Here is an 18,297-nt window from a genome sequence, read left to right on the forward strand (position 1 = left end):
TTTATAGTTTATCCACTCGCTTTATAGGGGCTGATCACCGTGTTACAAATTATCATTCCCTTGCTATACTGATGTTCAAAATACCCCTGAGGCTCTCCAAGCTAGCACTAGTTCTCAGTACACAGGTCCTGATACTCCAGGACTCTGGTGCACAGATTCCAGATTGTGCTAGGATATTTTCTGAATTAGGTATCCCCACCCTGTGGTTTGGAAATCCATTAAGATGATAAATACTATTCTAGCAGCTTTCGTCCTAAAACTTCAGCAGGCTTTACAAACAGTAACTAAGCTGCATGACACCCCTGTGAGTTAGAGAAGCACAATTGTCCCCATTTTACAGATAAGGAAACTGAGGCACAGGAAGACAAAACGAGCTACCCAGTGAGTCACTTGTGAGGAAAAGTACAGAGGAGTTATAAGCCTCAGTACCCTGCTCTCACCACTAGGGTGCCTTCTTCCCTCTACATAGGAATAAGAGTTGTTATTCCATATTAACTATTAATAATGGGACTTTACGTTGTATTTTAGGTTTTTTTCCCCCTGATACTGGTGATGGAAAACCAAAGCAGCATCAGTGACCTGCTTGTATGTGCTCTTGTGAACCTTCCTCAGGAAGACTTCAAAAGATTTAAAGACAAACTGTCACATTCTGACTCTAAGGGGAAAGGTACCATCCCTGGGGTCAGCTGGAAAATGCCGATAGGATAGACACTAAGATCCTCCTGATGGCATTCTATGGTGCAGAGGCTGCAGGGAATGTAACCATAGATGTTTTCACTCAGATCAACCTCTGAGATGCTGCTGAAAAACTCAGAGAAGAAAGAAAGAAAGGTAAGAAGCCTAAACTTACTGTAAAACCTGAGAGTCTCCCCCAGTGCAGCAGCAGGAGCAGCAGAAGAAACAGGCTGATGGCAGGAAGTTCTGAATCCCAGCTGGAAACAAGGGGGACTCAAAGCAGAATTGCCCACAGTAGATTCTCTCACTTGCTCCACTCCCTTTTCACCACTCAGCTGGCACAAGGGGAGCAGAGTCAGCCTGTAACTCTCGATCTGAGGAAATCCTAGGTAGGATTTTCTAACTTGTGCATGTAAAACAGTGGGGCACATAGACAGCGATTTTGGGGGTTTTCTACCTCCCTCTGTAGTGTGTGGGTCACTAGCCAGGATTATTCCAGAGGTTGGAATACATGATCAGGTGGTTTCCTTCTGGCCTTAAACACTATGGTATAATTGCAATTAGTCTCCCTTGTTAGTTTTTTCAAAGGAAAAGGAGAAAACCACACAAGTTGAAGAAGAAGGAAGAGGGAACAACAAAGAATGTGTTCTGGCACCACGTGCAGAGATACATTACATCAAGGAGCAGGGAGAAGATCATCCCTCTCTGAAAGGCTCTGTTAAGGCTGCGCTTAGAATATTGCATCCACCTTTAGTCCAGTTATGCCAAAAAGATGCATTCCAAATGAGGGGAACTCAGAGAACAAGAATAAACATAATTAAGGGACTGCACTATTTATCTACAAAAAAAGAACAAATAAACTAAACTGTTATGGCCAAAATATTACAGAGGGACAAATTCTGCACTGACACACATGTTGACACATGTGCTGCTTCCTATGAAGAAGCCATTTGCTGTGCACTTATCGAGTCAGTTTAGACTGTATTAGGAATTGTCTGATGACCATTTGCAGGAATGGTTCACATGGGAATAACGCTAAATCATTTAATGCATTGTGGTTGGTCTATCAGCTCCTATTCAGGCTAGAACACGTTTTTGTTTTTTTTTAAATGTGCTCAGTGGTCTGGCCCTATGCACATAGCCTATAGACTGTTTTCATGGTGCACATGGTTTAAAATGTTTTAAAGGCTGTCTCTCTCTCTCTCTGTCTCTCTGTCTCGTCTCAGTGCCACTAGGTGGGACAGAACACCACACCCAGGAAGTGTGTGGGTTACAGTACAGTCTGAAATGCTGCTGGAGTACTGTTGGGCAGTCACAGTTCATGTGCCTCATGACCCCTTTCTCCAGTATAGGTCAGGCTCCCGCTCTGGACTACATCTCCCACAATGCACCATGGTTGCCCAGCAAGATTGCAAACCATGGGTCATCATGGAAGACGTAGTCAAGCTAGGGATCTTGGCTCATAAAAGAGACAGGACCTTAATAAGCAAGTCACCTGTCCACTGAAACAGTGGCACTCCACCTCTCTTACTACACCGTACACTAAACACTGGTGTCTAAACCAGTCCTGTGTGATGTGATGGATGTAACCTCCGAGATCCTCAGTCAGATCTAACTGAAACATTCTGCTGCTAAGGACATGGAGGAAACAAAGATGGGTGAAGAGCCTAAAGTTGGTGTAACTCCTGGGAAACTCTTCTTCAATATTCCCCCTCCCACCAACCCCCCTAAAAAGATACAGCAGAAGCAGGAAAAGCTGCAGTTGCTTAATTATATTGGGTAACTTATCTTAATAACACAAGGGAAAGCCAGAGGTAGCCGTTGTGATTGAAAGCAGGAATGCAGTATTTTCCTAGTGTGCATGTAAAATTGGACATTCCGGAACAAGTGGGAACACAGAAGTTGCTATGTGGGTACTGTACAGGCAAGTTACATCACAGTCTTAGTGGAGAAAAATGGGGGTAATAGCAAGTGATTTGGGAGAACTTGCAGTACAGGCCCAGACACCCCTCTGAGTTCTACTCCTTTTCCCTGATCTGATGGCACAAGAAGTGTAGCAGAAAGCTCAAGGGGAATCCCCACCTAGCGGAGAACTGGCTGAGGCTGCTCCTGTGCCACCATCTGGGGTAGTCCCTGGCACAACAGGTTTGGAACAAGCACTATTGACCTCCAGCGATTCCTGCGGCTCTACTGTCCCCTTGGGATCACATCCAGCTGGTGTAATTTATAACAATGCTCAAGCTCAGACCATTTTAGAACTAGCCACCAGCTCCAGAATCAGGGAACTGCAATCATGGGAATGGGGTAAGGGGGTAGAAGGGAAAACAACCAAACCTTGCTGTGGCCACAGATATCGCACACAGCAGAGCATCTGGTCCCTAAAGGAGAACTTTAAATGTCAGATTGATCACTGGGGTGAAAGGATCAAGCAGCTGTCTGGGTTTCTGTAGCAGGAGGATGAAGGGACCTAAAAATACTCCCAAAGCACTTTCCAGACCAAATTACATAGTTCTGTTTGAGATGTACCTACGGGCTAACCCTTCCCAGAGCCCGGAGGTCATCCCTGTGGAGGCTGGTGCAGTCATGGTGGGCATGGGATCCATAGAGAGGAGGAGGTGCAGGGCAGAAAGCTGAGGAATAGGACTAAGGCCAGAGCATGGCCAGGGAAGGAGATAGGGGGAAACACATTCCTTTCCAAGTCCCATTGGACACATCACTAACTGACCTGGGGCTGTATGGGCTGTTTATCAGGGCTCAGTCCATGCAGGCAGATCCCTGGGACAATGTGGCTCCACTGGAGCTGTGCTGCCGGGAAATGGAAGGAGCAGGACAGGGTGGGAGGGCACAGGGCACATCTCAGAGAGATTTTTGCAACATCATGATCATTGAGCCTCATTGGGCCAGCGTGACTCCTCCTGTGGTGACAGCACCAAACTCTGATTTTGCTGGAAGAGGGAAACTGCTAAGGGACAAATATTAAATAATTTTTACATTTGTGAAACTTTGACTTTTTACAGTATTTCAACAACAAAAATATTGAAAAATGTAATAGATTAAAAAAGTGACACCTGCATTTCAATAGCCAATGTTTTGTGAATTCTTGGATCAAAGAAATGCTTTGGGGAAATTGGTGCAAATGCTTTGAGGTTCAGAAAAGTTTTGTAAGCCATGCTCCTGGCCAGCAATGATTAAAGAGACATTCAGTCCCTTATTCCCAGCAACAACAATCTTCATTAGCTGCCTGGCATGCATGGGAAGTGTGACTAACAGAGTATAGCAAATTGTCAACAGAAAATTGGCCTTTTGTCAAAACAAATTTTGTTTGTGAAAATTGTCAGCGTTCCATGGGAAAAACAAAAACTTGTCTTATGAAAACAGAAAATTTGGATTGTGAAATGCTGCTGGAGTGCTGTATGGGAGTCATAGTTCAGGTGCCTCATGACCCTTTTCTTCTCTATGGACCAGGTTCCCTCTCTGGACTACATCTCCAATGATGCACCATGGTGGCTCAGCAAAAGAGAAAACCATGGTGCATAATGGAAGATTTTGACCCCTAGAGGAGAATGGGAACATGAGGCAAACAAACTACAATTGCGATAACACATTGCAGCAGCATTTTATAATCAAAATTTTAGTTTTGAGCCAAAAGTTTTTGGCTTTCACTTTTTTTTTTTTTGTTTGTTTGGTTTGGTTTTGGTTTTTCTACCAAAACCTCAAAATCTTCCATGGCGGGGAAAAAAGGAACTCTAACAGCTCTAATATTCTCCCATGTGTGCTGCTCCTGCTCAGCAGTCTGATGTGGTGGGGAATAAGATCAGGGCTCTACTGCCTTTCTGCTTTTTACTGACCCTTCAGGGTGCTGGGTTTCCACAAGGATTCCCGTGCTCCCCTGAGAGCAGGTACTGCAATTATACCTGGTTCCTGTGTGGGAATTACAAGGGTGTACGATTAGGACCCTGCTTTCTCCCTCCACACCTGTGTAAATGCCAGGTCCAATGTAGCTCTATTAAAACAATAGCATCAGTGACACTGGTTATGGTGAGGTAGCAATGCCATGATTAACCCTGGGTAGGATTTTCTAACTTGTGCATAGAAAACAGCAGGGCAGATTGGCCATGACCTTAGTTTTTTTTCTTCCTTCCTCTGTAACAGGGCCGTCCATAGGGGGATGCAGGGCCTGGGACAACACCCCACTCCACCCCAGGCCCCACACCCATGCCAGCCCTTCCCCCAAGTCCCTGCCCCAGCTCCACTCCCTCCCCACCCTTACTCCACCCCTTCTTCTGGCAAAGTGGGGCAGGGCATAGGGGAGGGAGGGGAACAGGTCTGATGCCTGCTCCTGTCGCCAGGCCCCCTGCTAATCCTCTGAGCCTCCCTGGACCCTGCATCCCCCTAAAGTGTGGGCCCCTCCCAAAGCATGGGGCCTTGGGCAGTTGGCCTGGTCCATCTTATGGATGGGGTGATTCTGCTCTGCGGTGTATGCGTCCGGGACGCTATGCAGGATTATTGGGGTAGATCTCTCTTAATCATTTCCCTGGGGTGCTTCAGACAGTGGTGCACCTTGGTCCGGCCTATCCTCTGCCTGTGGCACATAATAATCTAGTCTCCTGTGGGCTGTAAAACTTTGGTCTCATTTTGGTTGTCGGGTTTCATGTGCTGAGGCTGGAGGTTGTTGTTTGACTATGATATACAAGACATCAGACTACATGATTTGATGGTCCCTTCTGCCTTAAAAGCTATGGTATTATTGCAATTAGATTTTTCAAAGGAAAAGGAGAAAACAGCAAAAGTTGAAGAAGAAGGAAGAGGGACATCAGACAAGGGGATCTAGGACCATGTGCAGAGATACACCACACCAAGGAGCAGGGAGAAGATCATCCTTCTCTGAAAGGCTCTGGTAAGACTGTACTTAGAATACTGCATCCACCTCTTAGTCCAGTTATGCCAGGTAGATGCATCCCAAATGGGGGGAACTCAAAGAACAACAATAAATGTAATTAAAGGACTATACTACTGACTTACAAAGAATGAACAAATATACTAAATTGTTATGTCCAAAATATTATAGTGGGACAAATCCCACAGTGACACATGCAGGGCTGCTTCCTATGAAGAAACCATTTACTGTGCTCTTATTGGGTCAATTTACACTGTATTAGGAATTGTGTGATGACCATTTCTAAAAATGGTTCACATGTGAATACTGCTAAATCAATTAATGCATTGTAATTGGTCTGTGTGCTCGTTCTCAGGCTAGAACACATTTTTATTTTCTTAAAGTGTGCAGATATGGTTTGGCCCTACGCACACAGCCTGTAGACTGGTTTAATGGTGCCCACGGTTTAAACATTTTAAAGCATGTCTTTCTAACACAACTGAACTGCTGCTGGAGTGCTGTATGGGAGTCATAGTTCATGTGCTTCATGACCTCTTTCTTCTTTATGGGCCAGGCTCCCTCTCTAGACTACATCTCCCATGATGCATCATGTGGCTCAGCAAGGGAGAAAACCATGGTGTGTCATGGAAGTTGTTCTGAATCTAGGGATCTTGGCCCATAGAGAAGACAGGGCCTTCATAAGCAAGTCAGCTGTCCATTGAAACAGTGGCACTCCACCTCCCACCCTGCCCAGATGGGCCCAGTCCAATCTGTCTTCCAGTGGTTGGAGTGGCAGTAGCAAGGAATGGGGTGGAGGGTAAAGCAGAGAAAAGTATGTAGAGGTGCGAAAAACAGAAAAGGATTAAAAGAGCTAGCAACAGGAGAGGAGAGAAAACACAACCAAGGGGCAAGAAGAGAAGTAGTTACATATAAAAAAGACGACAAAAGGGGGAGTGGGAGGAGAATAAAGAATTAAGACAGAAATTAGAAGAAAAAATCAGAACAAACAAAAAAACGAATGAGCCAAATTCAGAAAAACACTTAAGTAAATTCTTAATTTTAAGCACATGCCCAAATCTCATTTATTGTAATGGGACTTAAATCTGTGTTTAACTGCATTGATGGATCAGAACGAAAATGATAGAGGATAAAGGAGAAAATAATTAAACTATAAAAGACAAGAGACTATTTTTAACATGTAAAATTCTAGCAAAATGTAGTCACATGGTGGTGGGAATGCTGGGTGAAGGGGGATGGGGGAGAAGGGACAGTTAGAATGCCATCAATATCTTGTCCTGTCCAACTTCTGTATATAACCAACGAATGGCAGTTCACATGACCTTTGTTTAATCAACTGTACTCAGTATGTCTAATGCTTCATGCCGTTATCATTGAATTAGATTACCAGAAGAAGTATAGAGAACATATACAAGAAGAATATCAAGTAATAGAAGACAGGAATGCTCGCCTTGGTGAATATGTGAGTCTAGACAAAAGATATACAAAACTGCTTATTGTAAAGGAACATCAGGGGCAGGAGGAGAAAGAACATGAAATAATCACCAGAGGAAGGAGTCACGCAGAGTTGGTGGCTCAACAGACCACTGTCACTAAGATTTGTGTTTTATTTGATCCTGACAAAAGTCGACAAAGCCCAAGAACTGTTGTGCTGCAGGGAGCTACTGGAATTGGGAAAACAATGACAGCAAGAAAGATCATGTTGGACTGGGCAGCTGGAAAACTTTATCAGAAAAAGTTTGATTATGTTTTTTATATAAATTGTAGAAAAATAAATTGTGTTACTGCAGAGCAAAGTATGGCTGATTTGGTTTTAAACAATTTTCCTGATGGTGTAAGACCAACTAAAGAAATCTTTGAGAAGCCAGAAAAACTCCTGTTTATAATAGATGGTTTTGATGAATTGAATTTCTTGCTAGATGATGAAGTTGGTCTGTGCACTGACCCATTTGAGAAGAAGCCAGTGGAAACCATACTGTGCAGTTTATTGAGAAAGAAAGTTCTTCAAAAATCCTGCTTACTGATCACTACAAGACCAACTGCTCTGGAGAAACTAAAGCAGAATTTGAGGATTCCACGTTATGCAGAAATAATGGGATTTTCTGGAGATGAGAGGAAAGAATATTTTCATAAATTCTTTTGTGATGAAAAAAAAGCAACACAAGCCTTTAATTTTGTCAAAGAAAATGAAATGCTCTTCACCATGTGCTTTGTCCCCATTGTGTGTTGGATCATCTGCACGGTTATGAAGCAACAGATGGAAAGAGGGGAAGATCTTGCACAAGCTTCAAAAACAACCACATCAATGTATTTGCTCTTTCTGAACAGTCTGTTAAGTGATCATTTCACTAATTCAATACATTTGCAACAGTCTAAAATCATCCTGTGGAAGCTTTGCTCATTGGCTGCAGATGGAATTTTAGAATGGAAAATACTGTTTGAAGAAGATGACCTGAAGAGACACAATATATCCTTGTCTACCATTCACACTCTCTTTCTGAATAAAAGTATTTTTCAAAAAGGTATAGAATGTGAAAGTGTCTACAGCTTCATTCACTTGAGTTTCCAAAAGTTTTTTGCAGCTATGTTTTATGTGCTGGAAGATGAAGAGACAATGAAAAAAATCATTGTCTTCTAAGAAAAATGTGACAAACTTGCTTAATATTTACGGAACATCTAAAAATAATTATTTGATGTTAACAGTACGTTTCTTGTTTGGTCTTGTAAATAAAGAGAGACTAAATGACATAGAGAGAAAGTTAAATTTTAAAACATCCTCTGAAATAAAGCTGGATTTATGGAAGTAGTTTGAAGCAGAAGCTAAAAACATCTCCTCTTTGCCTTATAAGACCTATGAGGAACTGCGTGACCAGCTTGAGTTGTATCACTGTTTGTATGAGTTTCAGGATGAAGAGTTTGCAAGAAGTGCAGTGGATAATTTCCAAAAAATCAGACTGGAACACATCAGACTTACAATAATGGATGAAATTGCTCTTTCGTTCTGTGTAAAGAACTGTTGTAGTAAGCAGTCACTTTACCTATGTAACTGTACGCTTGGGATTGGAGAACGAGAAGAAGGATGGAGAGCAAAGCTATGGAAATGGTTATTTCCTCTCTGAGTATCACAGTTTAATATAAATTCCTAAATTCTTCAAGTGACATTTCATCACATCACCATTATAATGCCCCCTTTTCTGAGGTTTATAAGATATTTGCAGATTTGTCTTGGTCTTTCCCAGTAACATGAGGTTACACTATATCTCTGGGCTGGGTGGGGTCGAGGTAGCTGGGTCAGAAAACTTTATGATTCCAGAGAAGGCAGGAATAGGGAAGCAAGGGTTAAGCAGAAGGACCCAGAAACCACTTCCTGAAAAACTAGATTGGATCAGATAGAAGGATGAGGAAGCAAGTTTCTTTGAACTGGCAGAGGTTGCATAGTTAAGTGCCTGTCTTCATTGAAGAAAATCTTTTGAAGAGAGATTTCTAAGACTGTTGTTAGTATGCTTTGTTAAATTTAAAAAGTCTGTTTGAGAGTTCTGATCTCTGTCCTAAAAGCAGAAGTAACCAGAGACTCTTTGCTTGATCCTGACTGCAATAGGCTCTTGGACACATTTGGTGTATTTCAGCCCAACAAAGGATCACTTGCCACACAATGGCATAATCAGATGTTGTTCAGTTAAACACATCCCAGAACTGAAACTCAGCTAGCACCACTTGAACTGAGTTTTTGGTGATATATTGTTTAAAAATTTAGTGACATCATTTGAAAATTCAGCTACAGTGAATTTCAGTGAAGTGAATGAGTGTGTAAGCCTCACCCTGAACAGTGAGTATTAAGTAAAATAAAATAGGACAGTGCCTCATTCACTAACATTACAGCAGCAGCTTCCTTCTCCATCCCCACCCCAGTAACAACTGATTCATATTTATAGATTTTGAGGCCAGAAAAGACAATTGGGATCATGACCTCCTGCATAACACAGGCCATAGAATTTCACCCAATGAGTTTGAGCCTATCTTCTAGAAAGACACTCAGACTTAATTTAAAGATTTCAAGTGATGGAGGATCCCCTATATCCCTCGGAAGGTTATTCCAATAGCTAGCTAATTAAGAATGTGACCTTATTTCCTATCTGAATATATCGAGCTTCAGCTTGCACCCGTTGATCTTGTACTGCCTTTGTTGGCTTGATTAGACCCCTCTGTTATCACATAACTTCTCCCCAGGTTGGTGCTTATAGATCGTGCTCAAATCACCTCTCAGCCTTCCCTTTGATAAGAATGACAGAACTTCTTTAACACTTTCACTGTAACACAGGTTTTCCAGTCTTCAAATAATAGTTGCAGTTCTTCTCTGAACCCTCTCCTATTTTCCAACATCCTCTGAAGCTGGACACCAGAATTCCAGCAAACATTTTAGCTTCACCAGCTTCACAGTGCTGTATAGAGGAGAAATGTAACCTCCCTCTTCCTCCTCAATACACTCCTATTTATACATCCAAGGATCCCATTGGCCCTTTCAGTCACAGCATTGCGCTGGGAGATTATGGTCAGTTGTTCTTCATCATAACTTCAAGGTCCTTGTCAGAGTCACTGCCTTCCAAAATACAGTCTCATATTACAAGTATGCTCATATTCATTGCTCATTGCATCTGATCCTATCAAAAGGCATGTTGTTGTGTGGACCAATTTACCTAGAGATCCAGAGAGCTCTGTATAAATGACCTATCCTCTCCTACAGCCTAGTCATAGTAGCAAAGGGAGCCTCCCCAGCTCCACCAGCAGCTGAACAGCAAAAGGAGCAGATAGAAGAACCTGGGGAGGAGACCTTTGGTCTGTAGCATCTGGGACAGCTGATTATTCCCAAAGTGCCACCAGGAGGCAGTGCAGAGACACAGACAGGGTCCACTGTGGAGAGTAGGCATTGCAGGAAGGGTGATGGTACCCCATGGCCCTCTGATTGGCCAAGTGCCCTATTTAACCCCAGGGGTTGCCCCAGGAAGTTGTCTAGACAGCCACACAGACTTTGGCCTTCGGCTTTTTCAGGCTTTGCTCAATCTCCTGATCTCTGGCCTCTGACTCCATCCTGACTCTGACCATTACCCTTTACTATGGAACCTCGATCTTGTGATTCCTCAGACTCCTGCCTGCCAACTACCATCCCTAGTGAGCAGATTTTAGTAGCTGCCAGCCTGGAAGGCTCTTGTCAGTTTCATTTTTGTTAGTGAAACTGACAAAATCTTTCGCAGAGGGCTTCCTTGGCAGTGTCCAGGGTTGTTCTGCTACTTCTTAGCTCTCAGGGAGAGGAATGCAGAGGACCCACAGTGCATCCCCACCTCTCATCTAGCTCTCAGAGATGGACAGGAGCAGTGCCTGTGATTTCGATATTGCATCCTGATTTGGGGCAAAAAATATCTCAAAAAGTGAAATTTCTCATGGAAAGGTCTACTCTTTTCTCAGCCAGTGCTACTGGTAACAGCTATGTATGTGGAAGGGGCTTGTAGAAGTCTCTATGCCCCTAAAGATTAGTCTCCTTTGTCTCCAAATTAAAGGATCAGGTCCATTAGCTTGAAATTGTTGCTTATTTATAAAACAAATGTCATCTGCAAAGTCTAGATCTCCAAGCTTCCCCATCCACACAATGCCCATTTCCATATTGACTGTTGAAGTCAATAGCAGCTCCAAACAAGACAAGGCACAAGACACAGCCTTGCTTGACACCAGCATTAACATTAAACCAGTCTGCTAACTCTTGGTTTATCCTTATTGCACACAGAGCTTTCTGATACAACTTTATAATCATTTGAATGATTTTATCTGCCACAATGAGTCCCCAGCTACACTGTCCAATGCCTTTTGGAAACCCACAAAATTCAAGAGTACTAGCAGCTGCTATTTATTACTTTGTTCTATGGTCTACACAAGTTCTACCTGGCCAAAATACAGCTTGTTGTTCTCTAAGTCTGTTATCCATGGCTTTTAAAGGTTTGTCTACATGGGGACATCCAGGAAAGTTAATTTGAGTTAACTAAAGGTATAGATTTGATTTGGATTAGTTAAACCACATTAAATCCCTGTTTGTATGCTGTTATGCAGACTTAAAGTGGCCTTAATTAGGTTTTTTTTAATTCACTTCCAAAGGCCATTTTAATTCTGAATAACAGCGTCCACACAGGAATTAAATGTGTTTTAACTAATCTACTTCAAAATCACACTTTTAGTTAATTTTGATTTAGGATGATTGAATAGAAAACTGTCCCTGGGACTGAAATCAGTGTAAGCTTGTGCCAGTTGTTACAATCACTAAAATTTTCTTTTTAAGGGAGCTTGATTAAAAATCCTCTTTTCCATTCTTCTGGGATATATTCTTTCTCCCATGCCAAACTGAAAAGGCATAGCAGGATTTTCACTGAAAGCAGCAGCTCACCCATAACCCATGGCCCAGCCACTGGAGGGAGACAAATTCTACACAAGGGTAGTGTGGCTTACAGGGCTCTTAGGAATGAATAGCTAATGTGACATCAGAACAATGGACTGCAATGTCTTCAGGTGCTTCTCTTTGTTTTCTTTTTAAAGAGGATAATGAATGTCTGCTGTGAATAAAACCTACCCCACAATCTTCAGGGAAGAAGATGAAATATCTGCCTTTGGGAAATGATATTAAGAACTTCCATTCTCTCTTCTAGGAACCCACTGATGAAAGATCCTAGAACTTCATCTGCATACTCATTGTGTCAAGGACTGAAGGATCCCAACTGTAAACTAAAGACAATAGTGTAAGCAAAGTCCTCTCTGACAGCCCTTTTGTTATTGCTGCTATGCCAGGAGTTGGGCGGCAATGCATTTCCACCCATGTCTGATATTTCTCTCTGAGCTTCAAATCATAGTAAATACCTGAAGACTCAAACACCATTTGACATGAAACTTAGTTTACTAACTGTGTGGCAAACCCTCTTCCTTGTTCCCTCCCAGTAAGTAGGCCAGGTGCTGGGTTGATTCACAAGGTGGCGGAATCCTCCTTACCCAGGCCACAGAGCACCTGTGGAGTTTCTTCATGGAGACTAATCCAGCCTAATGCTGATGGTAAGAGAGAGACCCACCCTCTGCACAGCATTTCATACACTCAGCCTAACCCTGCACAGAGGAACAAAGGGTCACTCTGTGGCCATTGGGAAAGGTGCTGGATTTGCCCCTCAGTGAATAAATATCCTCTGTTCTCTTCCTTAAATTGTCTCCTGGGGACAATGGGGTGATTGTTGAATGCATAGAGACCTGGGACAGTAGGGTATATGACAAAGTGACCATTATCTCCTGCTAGCTGACATCTTTTATGCTTCTCACATATGACCCACTGGTGGCCTGTCTGAACTATGGCTCTATGCAGCTACTAATAACGCTACAGTTCTTACTTTGGGCTTTTCTGTGCTGAGAGTTAATGCTCAGTGAGCTAGGGAGCTGTGCACTGACTGGCTGTGTGGGGTCTGCTATCACGCACTAAAGTTCCGTAGTGCACTTTGACCCTTCCTCTCGAGATCATCATATTATTTATTAATCTGTCTTTCCAATGTGATAAGTGTTTTGTCCTTTAAAGTCACACTTGCTCTGTTTTTGCTTCTCATTTCATCCCCACCTCTGTTTGTTCTATCCCTCTCTCGGCACCTGCCCAGCTGTGCGCACTTCTCAGCCGTCTGACCCCCACCCACCCCATTCATGTGAAGATGCTACCTTGTTTCAAGGGAACAGCGATCTAGGTGAAGACCAGGCACTAAAGTAGGCAGAACAAACAAATGGGGGAAGAGGAGAGGGAGGACAAGGATAAATTACTGTCACAATGATCTGAATCAGTCATTTCCAAGTTTTTCATGTTTCTGAAGGTAACGTAGAGGTTACATATTTTGTGGGAAGGGTACCTTGTTTTCTAGGCAAAATATCTGTAAATCATCAAAATGCTTTATGTATGTGTTTTTGTGTGAGAATGCTACTACAGCCTGATCCTGTAAAGTTTTAGCCATGTGGTTAGTCTCAGGGAAGTCAAGGAGACACTGCTTTACTTAGTAATTAATTATTTAGTAATATTTCTGTGAGGCAGGCCCAGGCCCGTTAGCAGGCCTGTGTTTATTGAAGTGTTAAGCTATCCTGTCTCCCTAGTGTAACTCTACTGTGACGTTTTATCCATAGTTTTCAGTCCTCCAGAATTACATTTTAGGCACCCTAGAAATGGAAGTAGGCTCCAGCTCTCCGATAGGTTTGGGGTGGGTCCACTAGAAAGAAATCTCGGGGGTGGGGGGAAGGGGGTCAGGCTGCCTCAGCTGTTAACCTCTGGATTGACCAGATGGTCAGAGCTCCTCCAGACCAGATCACACACCTCACTCATACTGTGCCTGCATTGCCTCAACATGCTCATAATCTGCTTGCAGCTCTGCATACAGATAACGACAATAATCAAATCAAATCTCATGCTGCAGGGGGCAGGAAGGATTTTTTTCTCAATGCACAACTGGCCCGGTGTAGTCTGGAGTTTTTCTGCCTTCCTCTGCAGCAGGGGTGGCCAAAGAGAGCCTGAGAAGGAGCCAGAATTTACTAATGTACATTGCCAAAGAGCCACAGTAATACATCAGCAGCCCCTCATCAGCTCCCCACCCCCCTGACTATCAGCGGCTCCCAGCCACCAGCAGCCAATCAGTGCCTCCCCCTCTCTCCTCGCACTGCCAAATCAGCTGTTTTGTGGTTTGCAGGAGGCTCTGGGGGGAGGGGGAGGAGCGAGGGCACTGCAGGATGAGGGGAGGGGGCGGGAAGAGGGAGAGTGGGGGCAGGGCCTGTGGCAGAGCAGGGGGTTGAGCAGTGAACACCCACCAAAACACTGGAAAGTTGGCGCCTGTAGCTCCAGCCCCAGAGTTGGTGCCTATACAAGGAGCCACATATTAATTTCTGAAGAGCTCCATGTGGCCCCAGAGCCACAGGTTGGCCACCCCTGCTCTGTAACATCAGAGATTATGCACAGCTGGAGATGGGACACTGGATGGAATGGACCAATGCTCTGAGATAGTACAGATAACCCATCTGTCTAAGATGCCTGGCTGGGGTGTCTTGCTCACATGCTCAGGCATACACTGATCTCCAGATTTGGGCTTGGGAAGGAATTTCCCCCAGGTCAGATTGGCAGGGACTCTGGCGGGGGTGGGGGAGGGAGGTTGTCATCTTCCACAGTGTGGGGCTCAGATCACCTGCTGATATTATCTGGGTCTATCTCACCAAATCACTTCCCTGCCTTTGCAGGGGCTTTAGCCATTGGTGGAGCCTCAGTCTCTCTTGTTCTCTGCTACTGGTGCAGAACAGTTTAATTTCCTGAGGACTGAAATGTTTTGGGCTAACCAAAGTCTTTGGGTTTAACATAGGGGTCACCTGGTACTGTGTAGTAGTTTGTGATTTCCAAGAGGTCAGAGTAGATGATCAGGTGGTTCCTTCTGGCCTTAAACCCTATGAAATGATGAAAGGCCTCAACTAGAATCCATCATCAAGCGTTTCTGCTTCAAATGACAGCACATGTGCATTACATTTTGTGGAATAATAATAGTAATAATAATTACTAATCCATTCCATAGCTGTTCTTTGAGATGTGTTGCATGTGTCTATTCCACATCCCACCCTTCTATCCCTCTATATCGAGTCTTTTTAGTTAGAAGGAACTGAGGAGGGTCGAGGACAGCTCCAGCCATTATATCATCACATGGCAGCGCATGCCAATGGAGGAGACATGCGCCCCTGCTGATGGAAAAATCTCTGACAATTGTGCTCTGGGCTTGCAGATGTTTCTCTACTGGAAAGGACCTGTGCGATACATCTTGAAGAACAACAGTTACAGAACTGTTAGTAGCATGGACAGCAGATATAATAGACCAGGGGAGGCTAAGTCTCCCTACTCCCTGGCCATGGGTGGGCTCAGCTTGGGCCAGTGGTCAGGAGCTTAGTGCCTGGACTGGCCAGCAGCTTGGGACCCAGGCAGGATGGGATAGGGGGAGCTCAGGCAGCAATGGGGAATTTGGGGGAGCTCAAGCTGCAATGGGGGTCTTGGGGCTACTTTGGCTCTGGTGGGGTGGGGTAGGAGCAGGCCTCAGGTGGGGCAGGGGGCTAGTCTCTCTGAATGGAGATAGTTAACCCACCATGCATGGTTAGTAACTGTTTCATACAGTGCAGCGGTAACTTTGATCTGTTCATTTCTTCCCTCCAGCTTGTCCAGCTGCAAACTCTCATTTGCTTTCCCTGAGGACTTCTCCCCTAAGACCCTCTTTACAAAGCAGTCCCTGGAAAAACTGGATCTGAGTGCTGACACACTGGGAGACTTAGAACTGAAACATTTGTGTGAGAGACTGAAACATCCACACTGTAACCTGCAGACACTGCTGTAAGTAACCCAGTGCTCTATTTTGTTAGTACGTGACTTTTTCACTAATCTCTGTGTAGTTTCACCCAGCTGCTTTGTCCTAGCTTTTAGCCGAACAGCTGTTTGAGGCAGAGATTGTCATATTTTTGTACAGCACCTGGGACACTGGGGCCTCGACCTGGTTGAAGCCTCTACATGTTACTGCAATGCAAATATTTATTAATCAGTAATAAATATCATGTCCTGAGATCCTTCGAGTCTTGCAAATTCAGCAGGAGAAGGATGTGTTAACACATGCAGGGCAGGAAGTGGTGTTGATGGATCCTTCACTGAGCATCAGTGGTGGGAGCCCAGCCACTGTGCTGACGTGTTCAGTTCTGCCACTGACTTCTCCATTTTCATTGAATTCCATAACCACAAACTCAGGCGCCTTGTAACCCTTCCTTAAAATCCAGTGTGACCTGTCTCCTCCCTCTCCCTGCTAGTCCCCAGCTCACTCTCCACTTTACCAAGACAGACACATTCCCCCAAGGGTGGACGCAGTCATACAGGTGTAAATGTGCGTGATACTAGAGCTGTCAATTAATCGCAGTTAACTCACGTGATTAACGCAAAACAATTAATCATGCTTAAAAAAATTAATCGCTGTTTTAATCAAACTGTTAAACAATAGAATACCAATTGACATTTATTACATATTTTGGATGCTTTTCTACATTTTCAAGCATGTTGATTTCAGTTACAACACAGAATACAAAGTGTTCAGTTCTTACTTTATATTATAATTATTACAAATATTTGCACTGTAAACATTTTAAACAAAAGAAATAGTAGTTTTCAATTCACCTCATACAAGTACCATAGTGCAATCTCTTTATTGTGAAAGCACAACTTACAAATGTAGATTGTAACAATGTAAAACTTTAGAGCCTACAAGTCTCCTCAGTCCTACTTCTTGTTCAGCCAATCGCTCAGAGAAGCAAGTTTGTTTACATTTATGGGAGATAATGCTGACCATTTATTTACAATGTCACCTGAAAGTGAGAACAGAAATTTGTATGGCACTTTTGTAGCTGGCATTGCAAGCTATTTACTTGCCAGATATGCTAAACATTTGTACGCCACTTCATGTTTTGGCCACCATTACAGAGGTCATGCTTCCATGCTGATGATGCTCATTAAAAAAAATGTGCTAATTAAATATGACTGAATTCTTTGAGGGAGAATTGTATGTCTCCTGCTCTGAGTTTTACCCACATTCTGCCATATATTTGGTGTTATGGCAGTCTCAGACGATGAGCCAGATGCTAGCTGAAATATTCTGAAAATCTTCTTGCATTCTGTACAAATAAAATCTGAGTCAGGAATTCATCATGTAATTAACTTTAATAATTAAAATGCATTGGATGACATGCATACAGGCTTTATAGACACCAAAACTATCAAGTTACCAGAAAGAAGGAAGTGTCCCTGCACTAAGTGCATTGAATACTGACCCCTTTATGGAAGGAGATAGTTATTGTTCTCTCTGTTCCCTTTGCAGGTTGTGGCAGTGCGGTCTCACAGCTGCTTGTTGTGGGGATCTCTCTGCTGCCCTCAGTACAAACCAGTCCCTGACTGAGCTGGAGCTGAGTGGGAATAAACTGGGAGATTCAAGAATTAAACTTCTGTGTGAAGGACTGAAACATTCCAACTGTAAACTACAGAAATTAGTGTAAGTAATTGCTGGGTTCCTTGATACTTCCCTTGTTGCACCAGCCTTTGCAAAAGTGCTGAGTTTTGCACTGAGAATATTTTGAGGTCCTATTTTCACTTGTGAAATCACCTGCATTTGCAGGAGCAACTGGATATACAATTACTAAATTGTGAGCACAGACAGTTGGGCAGGTAAATGAGGGATTTGTACATTTAATCTTATGGTTGTACACAAATGTTTGTAATAGCCACATGAAAATCCATTTTCTACTGGTCCAAGCCTCAAATATTGGGACTGTCCCTATAAAATCAGGACATCTGGTCACCCTACTGTCTGTTCACTGTGCCCATCTCCATCTCTGCAGGGTTTGGGATTGCCATCTGACTGCTTGCTGTGGAGATCTCTCCTCTCCGCTCAGCACAAACCAGTCCCTGAGAGAGTTGAACCTGAGCAGTAATAACCTGAGTTATTCAGGAGTGAAGCTTCTGTGTGAAGGACTGAAACATCCAAACTGCAAGTTAGAGAAGTTCAAGTAAGTGACTTCTAGTTTTCTGTATCAAAAGAATGTGCTGGGCTTCCAGTCACCTAGCTGTGTATGGACTGCATGGGGTGAATTGGGCTGATCTGTTCGGGCTGAAGGCGGGAGTGTGT

General features: G+C 43.5%; 1 pseudogene; it reads left to right on the plus strand.

Annotated features, from left to right (window-relative positions):
- The first annotated feature begins 2,254 nt into the window (after positions 1 to 2,254).
- LOC116836377 (NACHT, LRR and PYD domains-containing protein 3-like) lies at positions 2,255 to 18,182 on the plus strand (annotated as a pseudogene).
- Positions 18,183 to 18,297: the final 115 nt, after the last annotated feature.

This window comes from Chelonoidis abingdonii, chromosome 4, assembly GCF_003597395.2.
Source record: "Chelonoidis abingdonii isolate Lonesome George chromosome 4, CheloAbing_2.0, whole genome shotgun sequence".
NCBI classification, from domain to species: Eukaryota; Metazoa; Chordata; order Testudines; family Testudinidae; genus Chelonoidis; species Chelonoidis abingdonii.